The sequence below is a fragment of the Salarias fasciatus genome, chromosome 6 (genome assembly GCF_902148845.1).
Source record: "Salarias fasciatus chromosome 6, fSalaFa1.1, whole genome shotgun sequence".
NCBI lineage: Eukaryota > Metazoa > Chordata > Actinopteri > Blenniiformes > Blenniidae > Salarias > Salarias fasciatus.
The window spans coordinates 5,243,879-5,258,143 of NC_043750.1; positions in this window are offsets into that span (position 1 = coordinate 5,243,879).

Consider the following 14,265-nt stretch of genomic DNA (forward strand, 5'->3'; position numbering starts at 1 on the left):
ACTGGAAAGCCAAAAGCTGCTTCTCGAGGGGACGAAACCATCTATATAATCTGCGGGGCTATAGTAGCTCTAAATGACCTGTGTGTGTGGAGAGCTCTGTGTGTATAATAGATTTAGAGAGTGAGTACTGAGGGTCCTGCATGCCTACATACTTCAACCTCAGAGTGACGTCTCTGGACCTCTTCCGGTGGATTTTTCTCTGAAACGCTGATAGATGTATCTGCGTTCCTGTGATTTGTGTCCCTGCAGTTTGTCTTGCAGGCTCATTTGACCTGTAATGTTAAGTTTGAGCACTGCCATAGTGATGCTTGGTGTATGGAAGGTGTATAACCAAGAAGGCTCAGTGCAGATGAAAAGGCACACAGTGACAACACTGAGCCTGCCAGTCAGCATTCAGGGCGAAGCAGCATTACACAGAGCAGTCACCAAATCCACCTGAAAGGTAAAGTAAAGTTTGACTGAGATGGAGGTGAAAACAGACATTTCCACGTTCTTGCAGGTGTCAGATAATAACAAAACACACTCACATGCAGTGCACACATACAAACCTGCTTTTGCAGGTTTTAAATTGTAATTCAGACACAAATTGACTTATTTTCTTTTTCCAGAAGCCTTTTAAACTGGTGATGTCCAGAGGAAAGGCTTCATCAGCAGTTTTTTGGGTAAAAAAAAAGCTTTATTATTTGTTGTTTTTTCTTTATGTTTTTAAGATTTCAGTTGGATTGTTTGAGTATTTGTCTGACCTACAAATGCTGACTCCTGTTTCAAATGTTTCTGAGATGAACTACCTTGGTGAAATATGAAATGTTCTGATTCTGAAAATATGCCTTTTAAAGCCATTTTCAGTGCTGCTGTCTTAAACTGCCTGACTTGTTTCAGAGCCTTTTGAAGCTTTGAATCTCTTCACGCTCTCACATCCATTATGATGGCTGCTGTTGGAGAAGCTTAAAGGGATACTTCAACATTTTGGCAAATTGGCCCATTTAGTGCAATTCCTTAGTCATTTCAAACAAAAGGGAATGGTATTTTTGCTTCCCCTCGTCAAACTCATCAAATACACAATCCAACAACCCCAAAACACTTTGGTGGACACGTTATAATCCGCACATTCACTACGCTGTGGAATATTAATGCAAAATTACGAGATTGAGTTGTTTATGCGAAGATTGCTAAGACGGAACTACTTACTAAATATGGCATCTGGGTGTAGTGATTTCAGAAGAAAAAGTAGTTCCCAGTATTTGCTTCAGTGTCGTAACGCTACAATATTATTTGTTGGTGTTCCACAGTGTAGTGAATGTGTGGATTATAACGTGTCCACCAAAGTGTTTTGGGGTTGTTGGATTTTGTATTTGATGAGTTTGACGAGGGGGAACAAAAATACCATTCACTTCCATTGTGTCCGTCCCGAAAACCTTCCCCGACTCACCTCTGAATAAACAACAGCTCGCCCTCACAAAAAAAGTAAGTTTCAGATGCAAAGGATTCGTTTTTACATTGTCATTTCAGAAAAATGTTGCATATTCACTGCAACATTTTGGCAGTGATGCCTGCTCACACAGAAATGGCAGAAATGGTGAAAACGATGTAGTTAGCATGCCAGACCACAGGTTGGCTCTGTTGATGGTTTTTGTAATAAACACATGCACATTAACAATAATGAGTAAGCAGACTTTCTGAACAGGCCACCATGTTGGTGACTCAACTATAAAACTATGAAGACCCAGCAGAATCTGGACTGGGAGTCATGACACTCATGGAGGCCGCCATCGTTGTTATCGATCATCTGACTGACGCATGCAGAAGAAGTGTTTTCTACGTGGTTCTCATGTCAGCAGCACCTGAACTTCTGTCAGCTGGAAGGGATGGGAGGTCAGATTGTTCTACTTAATGCCAACATTTATTCACCCCTTGTTTTCGTGGAGAGGCGGGCGATGATGACTCAATTACATTATGCAGCGGATGCTTCGAAAGGTGCGCAAATCAAGCGCACTCTGCAGAAGAGTCCTGCAGTGAAGCATCACTCAGCCTCACGAGTCCCGGGGGGGGGTGGGGGGGTAGCTCTGCGTCTGACCTCTAACATCTGACCTCTGCATCGCCGTGGAGTGGAGGCGAGCGGGGGGAGGTGGGCCGAGAGGCTGAAAGAGAGACACTTGTCCGACCGGGATCAATAAGGTGACGTGTTATTATCATCAACAGATTATTATTTCCCGGCAGTCTATATTGCGTGTTTTAATTTCCCGGTGCGAGGAAGATACGAGACGCGGAATGATGAAAGGCGCGAGCGGCGGGTGTAAAACACCTGACCGAGCGGGTTAAGGGCTTGGATGGCTTCAACAGGAATAGATGGCTTAGGTTGTAAAACTCACTGATCCGTGCTCTTGTATGTTTGACTCTGTCATATGTTTCAACGCCCCCCCATCCCTCCCATCCCCCCATCCCCTCCACCCCCTCCACCACTCCTCGCCTTGCAGAAAAGACAATGATTCTAATACTGTCACCAGCGCTGAATTATACTTCATGTTACACATGTTCCCTCGACCTTTGCTGCACGTGCTACTAAATTAAGTCCAGTATGCTTTGGGAATACGTGTAAATGTGACTGTGGAACAGTGCGACACCTTGAATGTGAATGGAAGAAGATCGAATTTCATTTTTTCTGATGATCATGAAGCAGGAAAATGCTCCGGTTTGTGTCGTCATTTGTGCCTGATCAGTGCCATGTTTGGCTGCTGCTGCCGCTCCGTGGTGCTGAACCGGACAGCTCCGTCTGAAGATCCACAAGCATGGCAACTGTCTCCCTCTTGTGATAGGCTGTGCTGCAGGCACATGCTGGTTTCATGAGGACTGCCAGGTATACGGACCCAGACAGTCGGTGCAGCAGCCTCTCCTGGAGGGAACAGCAACTAGTTTCTCTTAAGAAATGCATTTTGCAACATTGAGTCTGGAGCTGTAGGAGATGGACTGGTGCAGTGTGTTTCCAGCTCTGTAAGCGAGGGTCTTCTTCTCCCACAATAAAAAAAATCTCTTCATGTCTCATCATTAACATGAGTATGGAAGTGTGTTCTCATGCTCTGGTACAAAAATGAGATAAAACTTCCAGAATCTGTGATCTTCACATCGTAACAGCAAGATGAGAAGGATGATAAAAGCTTTTAAGCATGATGCTTAAATCATCTCGAGGCACTTTTGCAAAGCAAAACCAATTCCACACGAAAGAAATGGAGACGGTGGAAAGAGAAAAACTCTCTTCTAATAGGATGAAACCTGCAGAAACAAGTTTAGAGCCTGGTTGGAGTGCTCACTCACTTGACTGGAAACACTGGGCTGAAGGTAATGCAAAGAAAAACTGAATTTCAATGAAGTCACAGAATTAATTCTTGCAGATACGATCAGTTTTGACGCTGCAGATCCGTGCAGGCCAGTTCAGACTTTTTCAATGTTGTCTCGTCCAACATTTAGGATGGATGTCTGTGAAACTATCTGCTGAGGAACCCCGGATTTTGGCATTGTTCTTGCATTTTTAGAATTATACTTTGCTGCCTGGTGGGGATATTGTAATTAAATGTCAAAACATCGAATGCTGAAAGGCCACGCGCGCTGCGGCACCACTCAGATCTGGACGTAATGAGAGAAGCTCTGTCTTGTCAGAGATTGCCCTACAGCTACCTGCACCATTTGTAGGCGATGACATGTGCAGTATCGCTTTTTGCTTTTGTCCACATGCACGTTCAAACACGCTTCCGTCCAAGCCTGTGGACACATCACGCCATCTCATGCATGTATCGTTCTCCGCATGGGCGTCTCTGCGTGACCGCCGATAGAAAGTCACAGAATGGCCTCGCTTTGGGTTTCTAAAGCATCAGAACAGGAAAAATGTCATTTAGCACCAAGTTTCTGAGTTTTTAAATGAGTGGGGAGCAGATTGTTTAGGAACATGGCCGAGGACCCATGACACTCCCACGGCCACCATTGTTGTAATGGTTGTCTATACTTACACGTGTGGTGTGCTTGTGCAGTCGCAGCAATTTCACGAAGTTGCATTTTCCCCCCATTCCCATGAGGACAAAGGCGTGTTGTCCAAATGTTTCCCCTTGGTAAATGATGCCTTGCTTCCAAAATTTGAAAACACAACATTTACATGATGCCTGCATCTCAGTCTTTGTTTCACCACTTGCTGGTATTTTTTCTAAGGATTTCAGTCGCCGTTGGCTGACAAAACGCTGGGAGCAGGCCTGCATGGCACTTCACTGAAATCACTTGAAAGCGACTGGAATTATAATTTGCATCAAGCCAGATTAAAACAACCTTTTCAGCGTAACGTTTAGTTTACATTTACATTTCACATTTTAATACTTTGAGTGGGAAAACACTGATTTGGTTCCGTGAGGTGACTGTGCACTGCCTGTGGGCGTCTCTGTGATGGACGGCTGAGTTGAACAAGGTGTTCCCTGCATCCGCCGTAACGCCGCCCTCAACTGGATAATGCAGTGGAGAAGATGGATGGAGGGATGGATGAGGGGGTCGTGCTCGCACTGTGTGCAAAAGAAAAGTGTTGATAACTTCATTTCAATAATGTGCTGTTTACGCAAATTCTCAAGTCGAATAATGTTTTTCTCAGTGAGCGAAACACAAATTCGAGAGGATTCAGAAGGATATGCAGAATGTAGGAACAGCTTCCAAATGAAGGAACAAAAAAACGCTCCAAAGAAAGAGAATATGGTGTGGGAGGAAGAAAAGTGAGAGAAAGTGATCCAGAGGAATGGAGACAGAGCCATGGAGAGAAAAGAGAGAACAGGCTGCCATGTTGGCCGCCCTCCCTCCTCCCTCCTCCTCCCTCCTCTGGGGTCTAGAGGACATGTTTAACATTCTACTCTACTCCTCCTCCTCTCCTCTCATCCAGCCACAGCCTCAAGTCCCTGCTGCACTCTGGTTACTGATGGCCAGAGACGAGAGGAGAGGCACAGAAAATCCCTTAATCATGACCGGCACAGCCTTGTTACCGCATTGTTGTTGCTGCATCCTATGAAGCCGTTCGGCACGAGCGATGTCTGACACCTGTTTGTCTCTGCTGGTCTGGCTTTTACTTCTGGAAAGACTTTTACCCGGCTTGTTAACAAAAGTGTGCAAGTTCTGACTCTTTTACAGCAAAAACTTACTAAAGATAAATTTAAATACCAAGTTTTTGGCTTATATGTGTTTAACTAACTGCTTTGTAAAGTGTTTGCAAAGAGTCCAGTCGACTGAAGATTTAAAAATGATATTGATGGAGGTGACAGATATATAGATCGCGTCTGACAGATGCACAAAATAACACATATTTTCAATTTAGCACGTTTCCCTTCAGGAATATGGGATTTTGTGCATGTGGCCAAGATTTTGAAAAACACTATGAGGATTTCCCGCAGACACAATAATGTTCAAAACACAACCTGATCTGCTACCTCTGAAAAGCGTTGCATTAGTCATGATTTAATCTGTTTTACTGCAGATGGAGAGGAGGTGTGAGTCGGACGCCGGCCACGTCGACGCGTCACGTTTTCAGATGAAAACTTTCGTTGTGGGAAAATGCAGCTTTTTGAAAACAGCTCCAAAGGTGGAACTTTTTAAAAACACTCTGGCTCCTCCTCCGTGAATATTTCAGAAAACGCAACTTCACGCAACAAACAAAATCCTGTTGATCATTTTTAGCTTCAGCTTTTCTTAAAAATTTTGCTGACGTTGATAATTCTGTGCTTTTTGACGGGAACACTGGGAATAACCTTAATGCCAGCCTGGGCGTCTCCACTCACAGATCCATGTTCAGCACTGCGGTGGTACTGAAGACCTGCGCTACTTCAAATGTAAATTCTTTATATTTCTTTATTTATATCTTTATTGTACACAGCGAGTTTGAAACTGAAACTTTCCATCTACTGGACCAAGAAACAGCTTATCTAATCAACTGAAAGGAACTTTCTCAGATGAAACCATCCATGTCGGAGTGTGAAATTAAATAAATAAACCTGTTCAATTTTTTTGGGAGAAGTTATTACTGAAAAACTGACACACTGAATGGATGGATTTGCATAACGGTTAATTGGTTCATCTTGTGTTGTGCCGCCCTGTCATGCCGTTCTAAGAGGTTTTAAAAGTGATGTATCGTTTCTCGTTTTCTGTATCTAAAACATTTCATCTTCTTTGGTGGTTTTTTTCAGCTCTCTTCTCTCTTGATCACTCCCACTTCCTCTTGTAACCATCACATTACTTCATCAGTCGTTTTGTGAAGCCTTGAAAAACGACTGCAGACCCAAATCTACCATCTCTGATTGTTTAAAAGAAAAGCAAGAGTTTGTTTCTAAACTGTACAAAGCATCTTATTCTGATTTTTCTTGACATTTGCTGATCTAACGTTGTCAGCTTCAGAGATAAATGAGTTTTGAGCACGTGGCCTCGGCGGGGAACCGCCAGCTCCGTCATGGAATCAAACGGGTCCGACAAACTTTCGCAATGTAGAAATCTTGTGCTCTCCAGCACTCGTGGACGATTAAAACTGAACCTTGTGCTCACTCCTTCAAAACGTTGACCGTGTTCGTGCAGAAGTGCATCGCAGTTTATCAGCGATCGACTGGAGATTTCAGCACTGCTGCTGCTGCAAATATCAGAGTCCGGTTCGAGCTATTCAGGCTTCCTTCGCTCTCTTCTTTTACCACCAGCACTTCGTCGTCGCCGCTTCCTTTCTCTCTGCCGCTCGTGGCCCGAGGCCCGGCCCGGGTGTCCCGCTCCTCTTGCTCTCTCCACCTTCCCGTTTGCATGGATGACTCTGCGTTACCTGCTGCAACCTGGCCTACTTTGGCAGTTCCTCCTCCGCTCTGCCCCGGCGCCACCAGCAAAGTCACCGGCAGACAGAGAGCGAGGCGGCGGGCCGGCGGGCCGGCGGGTCTGCAGCGCTGACGGATAAAGCCGAGCACATTTACCTCATTGACAGCGCTCCACTTCCTTTGAATCGTGCGCAAACTCTTCCCTCGTCTGTCTGTCCTATTGTTCAACGTCCCCGTTTTTCGGAAACATTTAAAGTGGTACCATTTAAATAAATCATATCTGCACTCGTTTTTCAGACATGATGATAATTATCCCCGTCAAATTAGACCATCACAGAGACGACAATCAAATTAAAATGGGTCAGAGTTTTCCTGCAATAAAAATGTCTCTGCTGTTATCTTACAAGCTGCAGAGCTTTTTTTTTTTCTGGTCCACTTTATATTCCAATTCTTTCCTCGCATCAAGTGACCCGGTCAGGTTTTCCTCTTTGGTGATCAGAGGTTTTGTTACCAGAGGGGTAAACAGCAGCACGCTCACTGTTACTGTACTCGCAAAAGCCAAAGCAGACTCCAGCCCCTCTCCGTTCTTTGGCTCAGCTGCAGCTTTGATCACGTATTCAAAACTGAATCTGTTCATTAGAAAGTACACAGCTCTGTAAAGTTTATGCACACACACAACAAAAGATCCAATTGTCTTTGCAGCTCTCGGTGCAGATGCTTCCATATGTAAATATATTTGGTGTTTTCTCGCCCCAACTAAGGAATACTGAGCTGGATTCACACCACAGAGTGGTTCTCCCCACTAGAAATACTGGAAATGGTGTAAATCCTCAAAAGCAAAACTTTACCAGCAAAACGCCTCCTAAGTTTCTCCTTTCAGTTCTGGGTTCAAGCTGTATTTATTCCAGCAGCTTTTTTACGCCATCTTGTAAATTTCACTGTAAACATTGAAGCTTTCCAAGAACTTCTGGAGGATTTATGCCTCTGGTTTGGTTTGGGAAGGACTCGAGGTCCGTCCAGGACAGGTGGAGACAGAGACAGATCTGCTCTCTGCTCTGCCACCTCCACACAACATGAACTGAGAGGGACAGAAGCTACATGGATGGACGAAGGGACAGTCCGTTGTTCATTATTTAATTTCTGTATTTATTTAACAGGAGCCCCGAATGTCTTTTCAATGGACAATACTTGCTTCGATGCTCACCTTTATATATCTACTTAAAATCTTAGTTAAAAGGAAAGAGTTGGACACTGAAAAACACTGACTGGTCTGAACTGAGTTCAATTACAGGGACGGAAGAAAGAAAAGAGAAAGATTCAGAAGCATAAAGGAATCTCGATGCCCGTCTTCCTCTTTGCCACGAGGAGGGATGGTCGCCCCGAGACTCCTCCTCTTCACCCAGGAGATGAGAGGAGGGAGAAGTTCGGCTCAGTCACAGCAGGGTCTGAAAATCCACAGTAATCAGCCTGTCTCTCCTTTTTCCCGCCGTCACACTCATTCCTGCACTTATCGGTGCATTTGAATAGAGGCCTCAGTTTATGGTTGGGAGCAGGCATGCTGCCGGATGATTGGCTCTCTGACCCACAGTCCTGACCTGATTCATGCGGCTGTTTGTCAGACGATGAGTCGCTCAAGTGTGGAAATGTTGATTACAGTTTCACAACAGCGCTAAGCCAGCGGCTCTGTTTTCTTGAGGCCCTGCGGGTTTCCTCCGGGGAAGACTGCGGACCGCCCTTCTGATATTTAATCGGCTAAAATGTTACAGTGAAGTTACCTCTGGCAAAAACATCCACTTTCATCAACGTACAGATACCAGTGCGACGCAGCACGAGTCAGATCGTTGAGTGTTTGCTCCGTCTAAAGTTGTGGATAGTACTGACAGACCCGTACTGTCTGTCAAAACCAGCCCCTTCAGTTCATTGGCCAACATCTCCTCGATGCCTTGACTCTTGTTAAATCGCCAGATTCTCCCACGTAGATCAGAGATGTGGATCTTCCCCAGAGTGTTACAGAAAGAAGCACATTACAGCGTCATTAGAAGTCATCCAGACACAATGTGTCTCAATGAACTGTCGTTTCTTCGTCATGCAGGGACAGGGAAAGGCGGGGACGGGTGGTCCCAGTGGAGCAATCAATTTAAAACAGCGCCGACACACAGCTGGACACTTTCACAACCGATTGCGATGCAAACAGCATCGTGTCACAGCCGTCCGCTCGGTGATCAGGCGTCAGGCGGCGTCGACTTAACAGGAACAGACTCCAGGATGTGATCAAGCAAACATGCTGCTGCATGTGAAACGAGCTTCAACACTTCTAATGAGGACGGCGTGGCGAGTGGTGGAAGTAAACGCCGCATCAAAGAGCCGCTGCGGAGCGCGTCAAAGCAGAACAAGAACATCGAGGCTGTTTTATAGTGAAGAAACACGGAAAAGACGCCCAATCGCATTAACCTTTCTGATCATCCAATTACGACAGATTCGGCACAACATATCCGGGGCTGACAGCATGTTGCTGTGGTGACTCAGCCCTGCATCTGGACTGCAGCTGCACGTTTCAGGCTGTGTTCAAAGGAGAGAAAACATCACAGATCAGCAGTCTGGATTCCGCTTTACACCTTCTTTACACCACAGGTGTCACACACACCTCGGTTCAGCCCAGTTTCATTCTGAGTGGGTCAGACTAGTGAAATAATGCCAGAGTGACCTTTAAATTTAAACTTTAAGGTTTTGCTTTGTTGTATGGAAGAGTGCACATCATGAAAATGTCGATATTTTCACAAAACCAAACAGTTCCTACCGAAAATGACTGCAATCTCAACACGGCTGATTTTAACGAAACGTCTGGTACGAAATACAATAAAATGTCTTAAAAACGTCTCCTGTTGCATCAGGCATGTTTTCATACATTCACCCTCAGCGTTGTGTTGTGTCTGCTATTCCAACACTACTGCAATTTGTTTTTAAAAAATGTATTTTCTTTGAAATTTTTACAATTTTCTGGTGAGTGTGTGGGCCGGACTGGAGCCTCTTGCGCACTAGTTGTGGCCTACGGGCCTTATGTTTGACCACCCTGCTTCACAATGTCTCAAATTCAATTATGCAAATGAAAGACACGTCGGACAGCTGATGCGCACATTGTCCAAGAGAATCATCAAGAGCAACTACAGGCCTCATCTTCCATTCTGCTTTATCCAGTTCACGGTCACAGGCCGATCCCAGCTGAGGCTGGATGAGGCGGGGTGGAGGGATGCAGGGAACACTGTGGACAGGTCGCCATTTCATCCCAGCGCGAACAGAGAGAAAAACAACCACACTCCCATTCCGGGTCACCACCAGTTAGCTTCAAATGTTTGTTTTTTGACTGTATGAGTAGCTGAAAGTCTTAATGCACAGGTCACCAGTGAGGATGACCCCTGACCCCATCAAGTCTCATTATGTGCAGAAACAAGAATTCATGAAGTCTGATTAGTTTAGATTCCACAGAGAGAACATGAACCCGTGACCTTCTCACAGTGAGGAAAGAGAGCTACCCACTGCGACCACGTGACAGTGGAAACCAAACCGTCCAGCATGGAGCGGGCGCAGAAAAGGTTTCTGTATTTGAAGAAGTTTAAATTCTTTTGCCGGGTTTGTAGGAAGGAGACCGGTTTGGGAGAAATGACACCTCTCTCCTCCCTTCCTGACGATGCTCTCACTGCAGCATTTAGAACCAAGCAGAGGCTTTTCAGAGTTTCTGGAACAGTTGTGACAACAGGAACTCATGAGTGCGGATGCTTGTCGGGGTCACTCGCTGAATCAACATCTGATTCCAACGGAGACACGTTGCTTTTCGACCCCTTTTAATCCTCCGGCAGAGGACAGAGCAGCAGACGAACGAGGGCCAAATGAGAGTCTCTTCATTCCGTCGAACCCTGAAGAAGCGTCATGTGACGTGATGACAGAAGCGGCGTTTGGCTGAGGACGGTCCGGACGTGACGTCAGGTCTGCTGCTCGCTATAGGAGCCGTCCTCATGCAGCCTGCAGCCAATCTGGAGAGACATGTTTCCAACTGCATGCGCCACAAGTTGACATCTTAGCCGCATGCTGGAATGTCCTCTGGCTGGAGTCCGCCTTTACCCACTCCTTCCTCTTCCTCTTCCTCTGCTCTCGTCTTCTCTCCCCTTTTCTCTCTCTCTCTCTCTCTCTCTCTGGAGGAAGTTAAAGGGCCAGCGGAGCCTGATTAGAATGCAGAGGAGGACGGCGCTGCTGCAAATTGAAAACATATTGATTCTCCTCATGCTTCTGGGGAGAGGGGGCGAGAGACAAGAGAGGGAAGGAGAGGAAGACAGGAGCAAAGAAAGACAGAGAGGGAGGGAGAGAGAAGGAGGGAGGAGGAGAGAGGAGGAGAGAGGAGGAGAGAGGAGGTGTAGAGAAAGATTAAAACAGGACGGGGGGGTCTGTGAAGGAACAGAGAGGGAAACACAGTTTGCCTGGTGCCAGTTGCAACTTGTGTGTCTGTCGGATCTCTGTCACACACACACACACACACACACACACACACACACACACACACACACACACACACACACACGCGTGCGTGCGTGCGCACGGTGTCCTACGGGCTGCGTGCGCGCCTGTCATGTCCAGCTGTGGTGCGGAGAGGCCGCGGGATGCCAACGAGAGAGGACAGCGCATAACACGTACAGATGTGCTGACTGCACAGTTTCCATGGGAACAAGCATCCCCCCTCCCCTCCCCTCCCTTCCATACCCCATCCTCCCCTCCCGCCTCCACCACCCACCAACCCACACGTCCCCTCTCCCTCCATCGCTCCTCGCTGCTCTGACAAGCTCTCCCCGCGCTCCTCCTCGCTTCACATCTCCGCGCGTGCACGTGCCGGTTTCGGCGCACGTGCGCGCGCACATTGGTATGTGCGACACGCTTGTCTCTCACTCTTTAATCAGGGACGAGGAGGGGAGGACAGGGGGAGGTGCTGGACACTGTCAAGCAGAGTGGCTTCTGAGCTGTTTGGTGTCTGCTGTAGGAAGGCTGCCCCCCTGTGGCTCCTCGCTGCCACTGCATCTGTCTGCTCTTGGATCAGGCCCGGGCAACATAAGGCTCGGGGGCCACATGGGGCCCTTAAGCTCTGCTCGACCGGCCTCTCAGGGTGTCACTGCGAAATCCTGAATCGAATGAAAATCACTGTCATTATGGACTTTATTGCGTCTAAAATGGTCACATTTCTCACGCTCTTGGCCGTTTTGACAGAATTGCACCTCGGACCGCTGAGCTTTTTCAATGACTCCAAACCCTGTTGAGTAAACAGACCTCGTCATGATGGCTTCAGTCTGTCTGCCAGCGATGTATGTATGGTCTGTCTTCAGGAGGTCACTGATCCATCAGAGTCAAAGCGATCGGACTGTCTCCATTTAACGCCAACATACGTCTCTCTGGGTTTTGGAAGCGAGCCAGTTCGCGTCCCGGGATGAACGGTGCTGAAAGTGTGCCGAGACACACACACACACACACAGACAGTGTGTCCAGTATATTCAAACGGAGGCGATGTTCCGGTGTTCTCAGCCTTTTCCTGTCAAGGTCTTTGTGATCCGTCCAGGAAAACGGTGAAGTGACTGCATTGGATCGATACTCTCTGTTATTCCACTCTTGTTATAAATCACGACTCCACATTACGTAATCTAATACCTTCCAACACAACTGATCAGCCATGAACGTTGTCACAGGCGATGTGATTTCTTTTGTTTTGAGACGCACTTTGCCTGAAGTCTTTATAATTCAGAAACACTCACTGAACCCTGAAGGAAGAAACTTCAGAAACTAATTAGATCAAGAAAAAATTTGTATAAAGAAAAATGCATGAATTTATGACTGTGGTCTTTTTTTTGTTGGGGGGGGGGGGGGGGGGGGGGGGGGCTTGGGTAATGTGGGAACATTTACAGAACAACAGCGGCCGGTCAGGTTATTGATCCAACGCTGCCAACTCACCACTTTACTGTAAATAACTAATTACTCAGCTGTGTACAATTAAATCTAACGATGTAGGAGTGTGAATGGATTGGAAAATGTAATTTCTGTTCTTTTTAGTCCGTGATCAAATTATACTTCAAGTTTCAACAAAGTGATGGAAAACTCATTATGATATCAACAGATCCAGTAAAAACAACAAAAGTAACATTAATTTCACAAACTCATGAACAAACACATGAAGATCTTATAGAGTGAGTAAAACAGAATGAAAGGTTCATGAGTGTATATTTTTCTAAATTTTTTTTCACAGAGACCAGAAAAGACAGAAATCAGTCTGCCATCATACTAAGGGGATGAACTCTTCACTTTAATTTAATTCTTTTAACACTTTTGAACAATGACTTTTTCTTCTTTTAACTTAAGTTACAGTTTTATAACCTTTGCTGTAAAACTTTGTAGTTCTGAGCTGGAGTCATCGAGGTTATGAGAAGAAGTAATGAGTATTTGCAGCAGGTACATTCCTTAACTTTAACTAAAATTTCTGCTTTGTTTCATGTTTTTACACCAACTTTAAATAGAACCCACCTCCCATGTGGGAATCTTCCAGTTTGACGTGTTCTGATGCATTTTTCCCACTGGGAATGGGAGTTTCCCAGTTGGCTGCATCAACCAGCCCAAGAGATCGGCTTCATATAGATTCCATTTCTGTTGTTACTTGTCTGATTGTCTTTCTAAAAAAGTGAATTTGGTTTGCTCTGTTTGGCAAAGATTGCTTTTGAATAGGTTGGTTTGAGTTTGGTTGATATTTTCCTTTTGTCTTTGTATTTCATTTCCTGTGCATAGTCAACATTAACTTTGTATTTAGGTTTGAAAGGTCAAAGATTTCAGCGTGGAGCACTTTGAAATGGATTCAAGTACATTAAAGGAATACTCCACCCAAAAAACGATTTGGCCTCACTTTCTACTCACCCTCATGCTGAGAAACACTCTGGAGCAGTTTTTTGACGTTTCAAATGCAGTTGGAGATGTTTGGGGATTTTCGTGGTCAACAAACAGGGACCGACAGCGCCCGACAGAAAAAATGGTCCATAAAATCCACAAAAACGTTCCCATTTTCCTTCATACTGCTCGTCCGCTGTAATCCAAGTGTACCGAGTGCGTAACGTCCATAATTAATTCTTAACGAGGTCATTTAGTATATTTTAAGAGTCCAAACAGTGCGCTCTGGTACAGCTCAGGTGCATGTCTGCGCGCACCCTGAACTACGGAAGCCGCGGCAGACCAAGCCAGACTCTTGTGCCCTTTCAGCAGGACACCGAATTCAAAGCTTTAAAACAGCAGCCAATCTCTTTTGTGATTGTCCACAGCTCGGTCACTCACAGCAGAATATAAACAGCGGAACTTCTTCTTCTACGCTTGCTATTTAGAAAAGCAGTCGCTGAATGCGCGCAAGCGTGTTGCTTGGTCTGCTGCGGCTTCCGTAGTTCAGGGTGCGCGCGCA